Here is a 14,332-nt window from a genome sequence, read left to right as displayed (position 1 = left end):
GACCTTTAGGAACAGAAGGGCATGGGATGGGCTTTGAATGTTGTAGATAGGTTCCAGTTTCAGTCTTAGTGTGTGTGTGTGTGTGTGTTCGACTGTTCTAATTTTTAAATTAGCTTTTATTTTAGTGTTTACTGTGGTCCCTTACAGTAATGACATCTTCATTACGCTTTGTTCTCTGTCATTTGCCTCCTCTACTACCTTCCGCTGTGTACCTGGGCTCTGCCGCTGATAATTCTTTTCCTTTCTTCTCCCGAGCTCGTCCTACCTTCACCCTCCTTGCCAAGTGCAATATATTACCCTCTCTGTTTTCCACTTCTCTTGGGGTCTCTTCCTCCTCTCTCTTGATTCCTTTTGCTTTCTGATCCATTGAGATATAATAATCTGACCCATCAGTTTCAGCCGGTACAGACTCAGTTCTGGCCACCATGTATTTCTGGCCATGGTGGTCTGTGTCATGTTAAACCATGAGTCAAAGTGAACCTTCCCTTCTATGTTTCTTCTGTCAGGCATTTTGTGACACTAATAATGGAAGTCAATAGGATATTTATGTTTTAAAAGCATATTTATTAATTTTAACATAAATTTAACATATAGCATAAATCCAAAATCAATATCACAAATATTACACGAAACTAAAAATGATAAAATCATTTTCTCTGCTTCCTCTGGGTTAGGATGATCAAGTCTTCCTGTTGTATGACTTCTGGGTTCTGGTGTTACTATGTTGCTTTTTAGGTTGTGGAATGAATTCTTGCACTGCACCTACCCATATCTTCCTCCAAATTGTTCTGGCAGTGTCTTTGCCTCTTGGTCCAATCCTTGCAGTGGCTGTGTCTTTGGGAACTGTTCTTGTTCTGCTCTGTATTGTCACTGTCTGTGTCTCAGGGAGCCACTGAGGTCTTTCATGGCCTGCTCTGTAGTCAGATTGCTGACTATCTTAAATGCCACCATAGAACCTTCATCCAGCTACTGATGGAAATAGAGGCAGAAACCCGCAGCAGAGCACTAGGTTGAGCTCCCAAAGTCCAACTGAAGAGTAGGAGGAGTAAGACTATGAGAAAAGAGGTCAAGACCATGATGGGGACACCCACTGAAACAGTTTACCTGAACTAATGGGAGCTCACCAACTCCAGACAGACAGAAATAACCAAAAAGCATAGGACCAAACTAGACCCTCTGAATGTGGGTAACAGTTGTATGGCTTGCACAGTGGCGGGGCCATTGGCAGTGTAGCAGGATTTATTTCTACTGCCTGTACTGACTTTGGGGGAATTCTTTTTGGATGGATACCTTGCTCAGTCTAGATATAGTAGCAAGGACCTTGGACCTTCCCCAAAGCAATGTGCCTTACCCTCTCTGAGGAGTGGATGGGGAGTGGAGTGGTAGGAAAGGTGGAGGGAATGGGAAGAAGAGAGGGAGTGGGAACTGGGATTGGTATGTAAAATAAAAAAGATTGTTTCATTTTTAAAATAAAATTAAAGAGATTCATAATTCATGTTCAAAATCAATGGCGTAGCCATGCAGAGGTCATTGTATCCCTTCTCTTTTGGAAATGGTTCTAGGTTGTTTATAAGTTCAGTATGTAGACTTAACTTATTCTAATTGTCCAAGGTTAGGTGGGGATATGCTACGAAGTGGTACTTTATATAAGGTTGACTCCTAATGCATAAAGAATCTAAAACTTCCAAAAGCAAACAATCTGCATCAGAGTATAATAACAATGAGGCCAAATAACCAAATCTTTTCCAAGATAAAAGCTATGAGGACATCTTGGGTCACTAGAGACAGAAGCATCTCGAACAGTGCTAAATTCATTAAAGGAGAGACAGACTTATGCAATGAAGAATATCAGGCCAGGTTGGCCACTGGGATTTACCATGTGGTTTGGAAAAGTTTCAAGGTGTTTTTAAGAATAAAAGTAGCCTGAGTTAATGTGGTGGCAATAAAATAAGCAAAAGCTTAGGATTTTTATCATCCCTTTGATATATCTGCTTTCCTCCTTCGAAGCATGAGTCATACTTAAAAGTTAATTCATTCAGTAGCTTCTGAATCCTAAATAAATCTTCCAACAAAATGAGAGTGTGGGGAATACTGAGATCATTTACAAAGCCTCGGTGACCTGAAATAACTCACATTAGTGAGAAAATGAGAAAGAATTAGTGTGAAAGCATTGTATGATTAAATCTCTCATACAGGAGTAGATAGAGAGGATTCCAGATGTCTGCATCCACAGAACCAAGAGGTGGAACTGTGAAATCAACACTCTTAGAATATCCTCAAACGTCCACTGAGATATAGCATGCCCCTGATTGATCCACAGAAGATGAGAAAGGGATATTGTTCATGCCATATAGGAAGTCTGACAGGTCATCAAATGGACTCACCCAAAATAAACCTCTACATATGGCACAGCCTTTGGAGACTAGGAGCTAAGAACTGAATCTGTCACACACATGTTTAGGAAGTTTTCCCTCGAGCTGGTTTGAATTGCTGTCACCACCACTTAGGGTAGCAGTTCTCAACCTGTGGGTTGTGACCCATTTGGGGTTCACATATTAAATATTCTGCATATCAGAAATTTGCATTATGATTTTTAATTATAGCAAAATTACAGGTATTAAATAGTAATGAAGTATTTTTATGGCTGAGGGCCACCACAACATGAGGAACTGTATTAAAGGGTCATAGCATTAGAAAGAGTGAGAACCACTTTGGGTCTTCTGTGTTTTTCTTCTGGCTTAAAAATGTTGTCTATTCAGTTCTAGAAAAATATGAATAGTTTGACTATTGAAGATATAAAGGCAGTACAAAGGTAAATGATGTTTTATATTTGAAAAAGAATTAGAATTCAAAGAATCAGTCTCAGGACAAGGGTAGAAGAAGAAAGCAGTTTTGGGAGAAAACTTCTTATTTGCTAAGAGTTGGTAGTCAAGCTTCCTGAAAGTATCTATGTAACCCAAAGAACTGGATCCTTCAGTGGTAACTAGGGGACTAGTATCAGTCCTCTGCAGAGAAACACCTGCCTTTGTTTCAATTCTAAGGGAGTTCCATTTGGAGAGATGACAGATTGGGAACATCACACCAATGAAATCTCAAATTCCTTAGCAACTTCAGCACCAGTGCTCAACACCCAGACATAACCTGAAGACTCAGAAGGCAGTGAACCTGATCACTTATCCAATCAGCAAACCTTCTATAAACTTTACGAAACGCAGAATGGAGAGATGTCTCAGCAGAAAAGTACATGTGCTGTTCTTGCAGACAATTGCAATTCAGTTCCTGGAACTCATGTTTGATGCCTCTGGCCTCTGAGGGCTTCTGCACTCACGTGCATTTGCTCCTACACAAAATACACACATGCCCGTGATTTAAAATGATAAAATAAATCTTTAGAAGAATCATAAACTTTATGAAACCTACTGCCGATGAAATACTTGTAAAGAAAGAGTCTACCAGAAGTTTGACAACATACATCAAAATGTTAATGTTCCTGCCTTTAATCAGAGCCCATTACTGAAAATGCAACCAAAAAAAATTAGCCAGTAAATATTCAAAAACATCTGTAGAAATGTACTTATACCATCTTTGTATTATGTTAAAAACTAAAAATGTCTCAATGCCAATCAGGAAATGATGTGCTATATAACTTGCAGAACAGCCAACGGATTCTCAAGTAACCATGACAGCACATGCTGGAAATCACGAGTTACTATGTACACGGAGGGATGTAGATCACAGCTTTACACAGAGGTTAAAATGTTTCCATAAAATCATGTTAGTAAGTGCTGGAAAATTCCAACCTTTCTGCTTCCTTTTCCACAGAGACCCCTGATCCTTAAGGGGAGGACTTTGGTAATGACATCCCAGGACTGGGTTCTCCAGCCTTCCTCACTCTCTCTGCACATTGCTAGATGTGCATCTCTGAGCTAATTTCCATCTGTTGTGTGAAGGAACTTCTCTGTTGAGGACTGAATGGGAGACACTGATCTTTGGGTATAGCAATATGCCGTCTGGGTCATTGTGTTGCTATGTCCCTTTAGCAGAATAATTTTAATAGGCTTTCCCCTCAGCCCAGGACCTATTTAGTCTCAGGTTCTTGGCCACTTTAGTAGTGTCAGGTGTGGAGTGCATCTCAAAAAAGTGGTTGGTTATTCCCATAACAATTTTAAAAGTCAACTGCGGTTCATAACTCCAAGGAAACAGTGTCTTCCAGACACAGCAGGGCTGATACATCTCTGACTCTTTTGCATACTTGTATGACACTGTTCCTCCTACTGGGTTGCATCATCTAGCCTTGCTGTGATGGTATAATTGTAGTTTGTTATGCCGTGTTCGGCGACTGTCTCTGGGAGGCCTGCTCTTGTCTAAGGGAAGGCAGAGAGGGGTGGATCTGGTGGGGAGGGGAGATAAGGGAACTGCTGTCGGGATGTAACATATTAGAGATTAATCTTGAAGAATGGCCAAAGAGATAGGCTTACTTGACCACTGGGAAACCTGTGAGTGTGCAGCACCCACTTGCAATCTGCACTCACACTGGCTCGTTTCTCAGTCCCCTGAAAGGAGTTGGTTTCCATATTGAAGTGGCTTGCTGGCACTGTGTCCCCACTTCCTGTTTTCAAGTCCAAGCTACTATCCAACTCATTTTTAGGTGACATTAGTTTCCTCAGCTATAAGCTATCTGGTGTCACTTTCGTGATATAGCCTGTGATAGACGTCATGTAACTTGATTGTCCAGATAAACTGGTACCTGTGAGCAATGACATTTGACTAGACAAGGTGTTTTTCCAAAGAACATGCAATGCAAGCATCCTCTGCCTGAGAATTTCTCTGGTCCAAACATTGGGTTCATGACTAGGTCAATCCTTCATAAGCTTAGTTGACAGCAGCCAATCAAAGGCTGTATTAAGACTGGAGTATAACTCTGGGAGCATATGTGAGGCCTGTGCTTGACCCTTAGAACTTAAAAAAAAAGGAAGAAATGATGGAAGAATGACCCTCGTGAGACCAGTAGTTGGGTAGTGAAAGAATTTGAATAAATTAAAACCACATGGGAAAAGTTCAGGTTCAAATTAGCCAATCAATGTAACAGGAAGAAAAAGGAAAGACGGGAGTGAGGTGAAATGAGACGATGGTTAGAAAGGCGCATTAGTCACACATTCAGAGACAGGGTGAGAGAGGAAGAGCAGACAGGAGAGCATGGGCTAAAGGGGAGGGACAATGGCCAGCAATACAAGGCCTCCGGGATATACTCTGTTGAGCTTGAGTAGGTGTGCAGAATTTCTGTGGGAGCATATGTAGTAGCATTTCATGTGTATTTTGATAAATAAAATGTGCCTGAAGATCAGAGAGTAAAACAGTCCGACTGCTCAGCCATACAGACCACACAAACCTTTAATCCCTGAAACCATACTAATTTGCCATAGAAACGGGCAATGCATGCCTTTAATTCCAGTGGTGCACACCTTTAATCCAAGTCCTAGAGAGGATTGTAAAATAGGAGGGGATAGCTCTCACTCTCAATCTCATTCTGAGATTCCTGGAGACAGGATTGTCACTTTGGACTGAGATCTAGGTAAGAACCAGTGGTTGGCTCTTTTGCTTTTCGGGTTTTCAGGTTGAACCCCAATTTCAGTCCCTGAGTTTTTACTTAATTGTGCATCAAGCACACCTGCATTTTCTTCAGTTTCTGAGTTCATCAGACTCTGACAGCTCAAACTCTAAGGACAGTCTCTCTTGCAGCTCTTTAGGCCTGGAATTTCAGGCAAGAGGAGCTGCATATTCATCTCCAAGAACCCAGCACACAGCAGAGTACCTAGAGCAAGCAAATACAGCAATGCTTGCGAGAAGTACATTAAATGAAATAGTGAAATAGCGCATTCTTTGGAGTACAAAAGTAGTATTTAAATCTCATCTGTGGGCTGGAGATGTAGGTTAGCCAGTAGAGTGCTTGCCTACCCCACATAAAGCTCTGGATCTAATCCTCACGGCTCTATAAAACAAGATGTGACATCACCCTCCACCACAAAACAATTTGAGGACCAGAACAGACTATATGAAACTCCATCTCAAGTACATACGTATATACATATATACATACCCAAATAAACAAAACCCTAATCTAGATAAGTAAAAGAAAGTGATAGAAAAAATATATTAAAGTTGTTTCTAGGAACACAAATAGAATGCTTGCTTGTAACATTTGTTTCAGATTAAAAATAATTGCCATATTCTTTTGAATGACTTTCAAACATTGAAATGATTCTGAAGAAAAAGCAAATCTGACTTGACTGTCCCTCTGCCCTAGGGGAGTAACGTGTGCTGCTCCTGCATTGGAACTGCACTCCTGGGACTTAATCAATCTTTAGCTACAGCCGGAATCCCATTGCCTTTACACTGAAAATCTGTGTGCTGTTTTATTGAACAAAAAGAACTGTGTGTTTTTAAAACTGTCTAAGCAGGATGTCACCAGATAAGTCTGAACCATTTACTTAAAAATAGGAATAGTGTCTTTGAAAATTCAAAATTCAGGACTAAAATCCACAGAAAGTCAGAGTAAATCTAATTGAAGGAGTGTGTGGCAGGAGCTAAATCGCCTGTCTGGTTTCTCACGGGGGCACGGCAACCCTATAACATTATAGATTAGATCAGATTGTATGTTCCTCAGGGTTGCAAACAACAGTGTTGTGACTTCAGGAGTCAAAAGTTCAATGTTAACCCTTTACTCTAGGAAGACACTAAAAAAAAAAATAAGCACTAGAAATATTGCTATGTGTGGTGAAGTCATCCTCCATTATGAATAAACTCAAAACTTCCACTGTATCATGGCTCTGAAAAACTTAAATTTGCATTCTTTTGTTAGTAAAATACTAATTAATCAGAAAGCCTCTGAGAGCTAAAGTTCAGTTTTTGGGATTCTATCAAGGATTATTTTCTTCCCAATATTTTTCATTTTATTTTGGAATTTCATAAGATGTATAGCATAGTTAAGACACTGCTTTTTAGAATAAGCTAGATCTTGATGTAAATACCAACCCCACTTTCCTTGGCCTCGGGTCATTCAACTAAGGAGCAAGAAAAAAAATTTGTCTCATGGAGTTAATATGTGTGAAGGATCATACAAAATGGCTGAATTACAGGTGGTGGCACACTCCTGTAATCCCAGCACTCGGGAGGCAGAGGCAGGTGGATCTCTGAAATCACCATCAGCCTGGTCTACAAAGTGAGTTCCAGGACAGTCAGAGCTATACAGAGAATTCTGTCTCAGAAAAAGCAAAATGCCTGAAATAGGGTCATAAAATTTTACTTACTCGAAAGTCCTTCTAAAGATGTTTAAATCCATAAATATTTAGTAAAGGTAGGGCGTATACAAAGGATGGATGGAACAATAACATCTCTGCATTATTAAAAAAGAGAAAAACTCAAATTCTAGGTTCTGTGAGCCCCTTAGAAGTCACGTCACGCATGGATTTTGCAGGTGCTACTATAGTGGGAAGTCACCTGCTTCAGCTCCTTAGTCCTTGGACATTCAAAAAGTAGATTTATGATTTGATGAATCGGATTTTAAATAAGATTCACTTGTCCTTTCTTGTTATGTTGTCCCTGCAGAGCGAGAGAAGCCTGGTAGAGATGAGTACATGTGGACTCTTTATGAAGGTGACTTTCAGAGGCTGCCCCTTTCACTAGACTCAAGAAGCCTGTGTTTTACATATGCTTCAATAAACTCTGCTTTGTAAATAGTTTCAATTTGGAAAGAATCTGAGGTTGAAAGACATTTTTCATTATTATATGCATTTCTCCATTTAGCTGTCATGTACCTTTATGATTTACACTCCAATTTCCCCTTGAAACTGGGAAATGCAGTCTTGAATATACATATATGGTAAGAGCAATTACTGGTCACATTCTCTTGACCAGAAAATGGAGGAAAGAAGGAAAGGGAAAATTAAAAAAAGAAAGAAATGTTCTCATGTTCTTGCCCAGAGGAGCACTAATGGGTTATGAACCCTTTCAGAGTCATAGAGCAGAGAGAAAAATGGTTGCCTTGGTAACAAGACAAGGCCAGTCAGTTGCACACACTCTCCCAAGAGCTTCTAATTTATTCAGCAAATGGAAGCTAGAACAGGTGGCTAACCTAGATGATGCCAAAAACCTTTAGCTCTGTAATGCTGGCATCCTCCACATTCACTTCAATGCCAACTATCATTCCTTTCCTTTACACTGGAAGAGTTAACGTGTCAGTGTGGCTCTGCATGTCTTAGGACACGAGAAAGCTGTCCACGTTTGTCATTGTCTAACCACATAATATAGTGTCTGCGATTTCACAAAATGCCGATACAACAGCTTCGTGTCACCAGTTACTTTGAAAGTGAAATTCATTGCAAGCTCGATTATAAAAATGCAGCACTGGTCTTCCAGTAAATCAGATATCACCGTGAATTTTAAAAGGAAGAGGGATTTTATTGCTGGCTTTCACAATGCTTGCTTTAAATGACAAACAGCCTCAGAAATTCTAATTCCATAAAGCCATCGGCAAGCACATGAGTGAACCCAATTTTGGATTATCATAACAAATAGAAGGAATCATATCAAGTGACTTAAAGTCAAAGTTATTTATTATAGAATTAAAAATCATCATTAATTGTCATCTAGAAGACGTGTCTGAAAAGCTATCAATACCTTTTGAAAACACAGCACACTTTACGGGTGCATTTCAATTTTCTTTTCTAGCCTCTTGTCTAAACTCCCCCTGGAATATCCAGAGCTTCAGACAGCAGGATCCCAGTGCATCCCGCTCCTCATGTCTCTGCCCTTTGCTGCTCCCTCTGTTCTAAGATGAGCTTCCAACACTGCATTCCATGTTCAGTCCTTATTCCCTCTCACGGCAACATGCAAACCTTTCTCTCTACCCAGACCCTTTCTTCCTTGACTCGTGAGGAACAGTTGCTTGGAAGATAAGCGACTCCCCGTGTGACCCTCTACAGGTGACTCCATTACTGGCTTCCATATGAACATTTTCTTCAGATTGGTTCTCTCAGACCTTCAGATCTTAGCTGTACGGACTGTATTACATTCACTTCACATGCCCAACGTGTTTCCAGGCACATAGTATGACATCATCATTATCTAATGAAAGAATGAATGTATAAGCTAACTGACGAGTGTCTAGATGAACTGACTGACCTTTAAAATTCTGCACTTTTCTAGTATATAATAAAGCATTTTCTGAAATGAAATCTCACAATTTTAAACAGAGTTTGATCATCATTCTGGAGTCTCATACTAATGTAGCCCTAAAGGGAGCTTCTCTTTGTAACCTGGTTTTGATCTACTTTCAGGCTGCTGGCCCCGCACATTCCCCATGCCAAGAATCCCCACCGAACATCAGAAGCTTTGAAGAACAGAACTTGAAAACTACTGTCCTGACTTGGGGTATCCTCAGCCTCACTTGACTGCTCCAGGCCACTCGGAATTGGATAAACAAATGTTTGTTAGGAGTGATATTTTAAAATAAAGCAGGGCGTTGGGGGCTGAGGTCTTGGTTTAGTCTATTCATCTCTTCTTGACATCTTGCAGTTGTCTCCAGAGGTGACCTTGAGAAGTGTGGATGTTTCCTTGACAACCATGCTAACCATCTCCAGCATGTAGGGAAAATATTTCCGTGCCTGTTATTTACTCCACTGCCACAGAAATGCTCTGTGGATTCAAAGAAAGAAAGAAGCTCTCCTTTCTAAATAGCAGTCAGCACCTTGGTGGCACCACACGTTATGCTGGGAAAGCAAGAGATAATGGCAATCATGAGGCAGTTCTTCCTCCTTTCAGAAATGTGATACAGCCTCTGTATTGCTGCATGTTTCACTCTAATTACCCCAAGTATATGCCCGTGTGCATGATGCGCGCACACACACACAGACACCAACACACAGACAGATAGACACACACAGACACACACACATAGATACACACACAGACAGATAGACACACAGACACACACACAGAGAAACACACACAGACAGACACACACAGACACACACATAGATACATACACACACAGACACACACACACAGACACACACAGAGAGACACACACACAGACACACACACTCAGACACATGTACACAGATAGACACACACAGAGATAGACACACACACACACCCCACAATCACTCTCCCGCCATGCTTTTATCTTCTGTCATGAGTATCTGTGCTTCTTATTAACGTTCTGCTTCTGGTGTACTCCCTGTTATACGTATCTCTTATTTACAGTAACCGTTTCCTTACCCATCTCAGTTCCTAACATGAACCAAATTACAGAATGAAATTAAACCAGTGTCATGGTTACAAAACTGGGTTGTAACACCTCCAACTAGGAAGTACAGGCAGCCCAGTGTTACTACAAGATGACATGGAAGCTGTAATAGACCTTGAAATCAATCTTGGTTATAATCAATTTTCTTTTAATTCACATTGACTCCTATTCTTTCAAACCATACACTAACATGTCATTTGCTGTGCTCTTTTGCTTCCAAGAACAGCTTAAAACTTTGTTCTTACTATTGATAACACTTGGTTATGGCAATTTCATACACTTCAACAACGATACTCATATCACAAAAGAATTGGGAACCCTAGTACTTTGGACACGTACCCATATCCATGAGGTTGTTTTGTCTGGGTTTTATGTTCATAGAAATCTTTAAAGTTATATAAAGCTTTGTCAGGAAAACAACTCATCCTGAGAGAAGCTTCCAGATGTCTAATTTATGTAAATATAACAGTTCCCATGTTTAAAGGGAAACATCACAACGTTAAAATCCACAACCAAGCTCTCTCACTATGGAGTCCTCATCATGAACAAGAACAGTTTAATGTGTCCTTTCACATGTAAAAATGTGTGAAAGAAAAACCTCAAAAATAGTGATAATTTCAAGGATTTTGAATACATTTATCGTAATTAACTTGGAGATTTATGTAAAACTGAACCAAAGAAATAATGTATTCCCTTATTTTATATGAGAAAAATAAATGCCAAATGTGTCATTTGGTCACAGATCTTGTAAAGATACCAGAAATTTCTTTGATTCTTTTTTTACAACCAGGTTATGATCACCATAACTTTTTTGGTATCACAACTGCATTTAACTTCATTGTTAATTGTTTGATTTTATAACTTAATGTTCTGCAATCTCTAATGAATTGTTCCTATGTGTATGTTCACAGCTTCAGTTAGGAATGTTCCCAACTAAACAACACCACACTCTGTCATTTAGAGTGGCTCAATGAACACGGGATACTTTCAGGACATATATCTGTGAAAATAGCATATCACATCTAATAAATATGTACAATTATTCTATATGTGTAAAGAAATCAAAGAAGTCTTACAATGTCCAACAAGTATCTTCCTTGAAGAACTAAGAGAGAAGGATACCCTATGATTATGTCAAGAATGCCTTATACCATGTCCTAACACCAGACAATGCAAAATTTCCCATACAAAACCTGGCAAATTTATACTCATGCCTGATCATCCCTCTCTAAAACATACAGACACTCCCACTTGCAAGGGAACATGAGCGCTTAGGTTGTCAATTATTTTACCTAGGCTGATAATAGATTGCAGGTACTATGGTATAAACTGAAAATAGTATGTGTTCATTTGAAAATAGATAAATATGCACATACATGATAGATAAATTATAGATATATAGAGAGATAAAGTATATATAGCTTGATGACATATAAATAGTCCATAGACATATGGATATATATTAAAAAGATAAATAAAGGGATATTAGACGGATGGTTGAAAGATGATAAATTGTAAATGATGATAGATAGAGGATAGATAAATAATAGATTAGATAAATGATGATAATAGGTAGATAAAAGATTATGGAATATAGATAGATGATGGAGGTAGACAGATATGATATATATAGGATAATAAATGAATAACAGATAAAACATAAATGACGAAATAAGCCCACAAAAGAGGTAAAGATTGTTCTACTATAGAATTACAATAAAATTAGTTATTAAATATGAGAGTCATTACATGAAGCTACATATGAATTCCACCAAGTTCCTTCCATGGTGGACAGTTGATGGACAGAAAGCACATCTTTATTTTTACAATGCCACTACTGCCCAGAGCAGACACAGTTCTTAGAAATCTCAGTAAACGTTAAAAAGCAGTATAGTTTTTTTAAGAATAAGTCAAGATAAATGCCAAGAAAGAACTCCTAAGATCTCTAACCACTCTGAAGGCACAAAGTTTAAAATCCTGCACACTGGGACCAGTGTAAACCTTTCTGAACACCCTTTTAAAAATAGAATTTGAAGGACTATGCTATTGTACAGTCTGTGTTGTTTACCTTAAAATAACTTCCAGGCACTCTGACACCACTTGCCATTATTAACATTGCTTCATTTCCTTCAGGTAAATATGCAACATGAAAGCAAGGAGGTCCGTATGATTGCCATGGGATCAGGGCAGCAGCTTCTATTTCTGGGACCTCTTTGCCCCTCTTCCTCCCAGTCTTTCTGTACCTTGTAAACTATATGGAGGGGCAGGCTGCTGTCTTGTTTGTAATGGTGACTTTTGTAAAATATGCATTCAACAAACACTGGATGCCTAAGTATGTCAAATTTCATCTACTGTAGAGCAGTCAACCTTTAGGCAAATTTGTGTGCATTGAGTGAAAAATCAGTGACATCTGTCAAACTTCCACAACATCTTACACATAATATCTTCTCTCAATAAAACAGATTAGACTACAGAAACATTGGGAGTAGGACTATATGCCTACCTTCTGTGTCTACCACCAAGCCCAGAGCCTGACTGGTAAAATGATTTCACGTATAGCTGTTATCAAAATAAGAACAACCAATGCTTTGGTTTGAATATTTGAAATATAACAAAATTGACTTGTTTCCTATGGATAGTCGATCCCTGGACTTCATCCTGAGGACACAGCTCTAGTTCAAGATCATTCAGTTTTCCAAGCAGAAGGCCAGCGGAAATCCTAGAAGAAATTCACACAGCGAATGCCAAGCTGGGCACACATGGCACATTCAACATGGACTTTCATGTCACAGAATCAGCCTTTTCTCAGATCCCTCTGTGCTGGTAAAATAAATTCTCTCAAAGAGGATAAAAGGATTCTCCTCCAGGCCCTCATGGATTTGTTACCCCTAAGAAGTAGAATAATATAATCTTTTGAAGAATAGGATTGTATAAAATCACGTTTCTTTTAAATTTTTATCTATATGATCCAAATACTGTTTTTAAGCCCTAAACATGAAGATAATGTGATTGCTATGCCTGAAGAGCTAAAACTCCACCTAACGAAAAGGAATAGGTTTTAATACTCGGATCACATGTAAAACACAGCTCGCTGTCAACACCCTGGGAGGCATTTTACAGTGGAGGCTCAGGTAAGGCTAATAAGAATCTTTTACACCTCAGCCTTGCATTCATAAAAACTCCTTTAGTGCAGGCTCTTATTCAACTGTATTTTCGCTGTCTCGCATGAGGCTTAGCCAGGACAGCATGAGCCACGCTTCTGCCCTGTGGGTTTCAATGCAAACACTGTTCTTGATGTTGGTAAAGCCGCAGAAGTGCAGGCTTCTCTCCCGCAAGCACAGCCCAAACACTTTCCGTTCAGGCTGTTTATTACACTGAATGAAAAGGAAGCATAAAAGAAAGTCAAAGCGACAGCAAACAAACAAGCAGACAGAAATAAGTCAACGAGGAAGCAGCAGGCTGACACGCTAATTGAACATTACCTTTCCTCATAGTGAGGGGCATGCATCACGGTCATTTCTGTCTTTCCTCACAGTGCTGATTTCAAACCCCCAGCTGAGAAGGCAGCTGTGCAGAGCGGGGAACTGGTGCGCACAGCGGGAGTGCTGCATCCTAATGCTACTCCCAGAAACTCTTGCTTTATTTCGGTTGCAGTGTTGTCATGAACAATGCCAGACACGTGCAAGGATGTCCTCTTTCCCCAGCGGTGGAACAAAGATCACAAGGGTGGGTTTTCTAAAGCCTTCAAAAGCCCGCACCACCTCACTTCTATTGTTAGTCAATATAGCCTCCAAAAGGAAGGGATTGGCTGCTTTTCAGGATGTTTGAAATTCGGGAAAGCTCTCATTAATTATATCTTAACAGGATGGATAACGGCAAAACAGACATGAAGGTTGAAGCATATGGGAGGAGTGTTGCTTGCTTCTCTCCTCCCAGTGCCAGAGAAAGGAAAACAGAATAAAGAGAAAGGAACTAAAGCAAGCACTGTATAGTTGCACTCCACTGTTTTTTGTCTTTCCTACATTG

General features: G+C 39.6%; 1 long non-coding RNA gene across 3 annotated transcripts in view; it reads right to left on the bottom strand.

Annotated features, from left to right (window-relative positions):
* The window catches only part of LOC130887365 (uncharacterized), a 109,950-nt gene extending 95,988 nt beyond the window's left edge, over positions 1-13,962 (bottom strand). For all 3 annotated transcript variants that reach the window (XR_009058372.1, XR_009058371.1, XR_009058370.1), the window contains exon 1: positions 13,789-13,962. This is a non-coding gene — a long non-coding RNA (uncharacterized LOC130887365). The remainder of the gene's footprint in view (positions 1-13,788) is intronic.
* Between the last annotated feature and the right edge of the window lie 370 nt (positions 13,963-14,332).

This window comes from Chionomys nivalis, chromosome 15, assembly GCF_950005125.1.
Source record: "Chionomys nivalis chromosome 15, mChiNiv1.1, whole genome shotgun sequence".
Taxonomy (NCBI): Eukaryota; Metazoa; Chordata; class Mammalia; order Rodentia; family Cricetidae; genus Chionomys; species Chionomys nivalis.
This window is presented reverse-complemented; position numbering and strand designations above follow the sequence as displayed.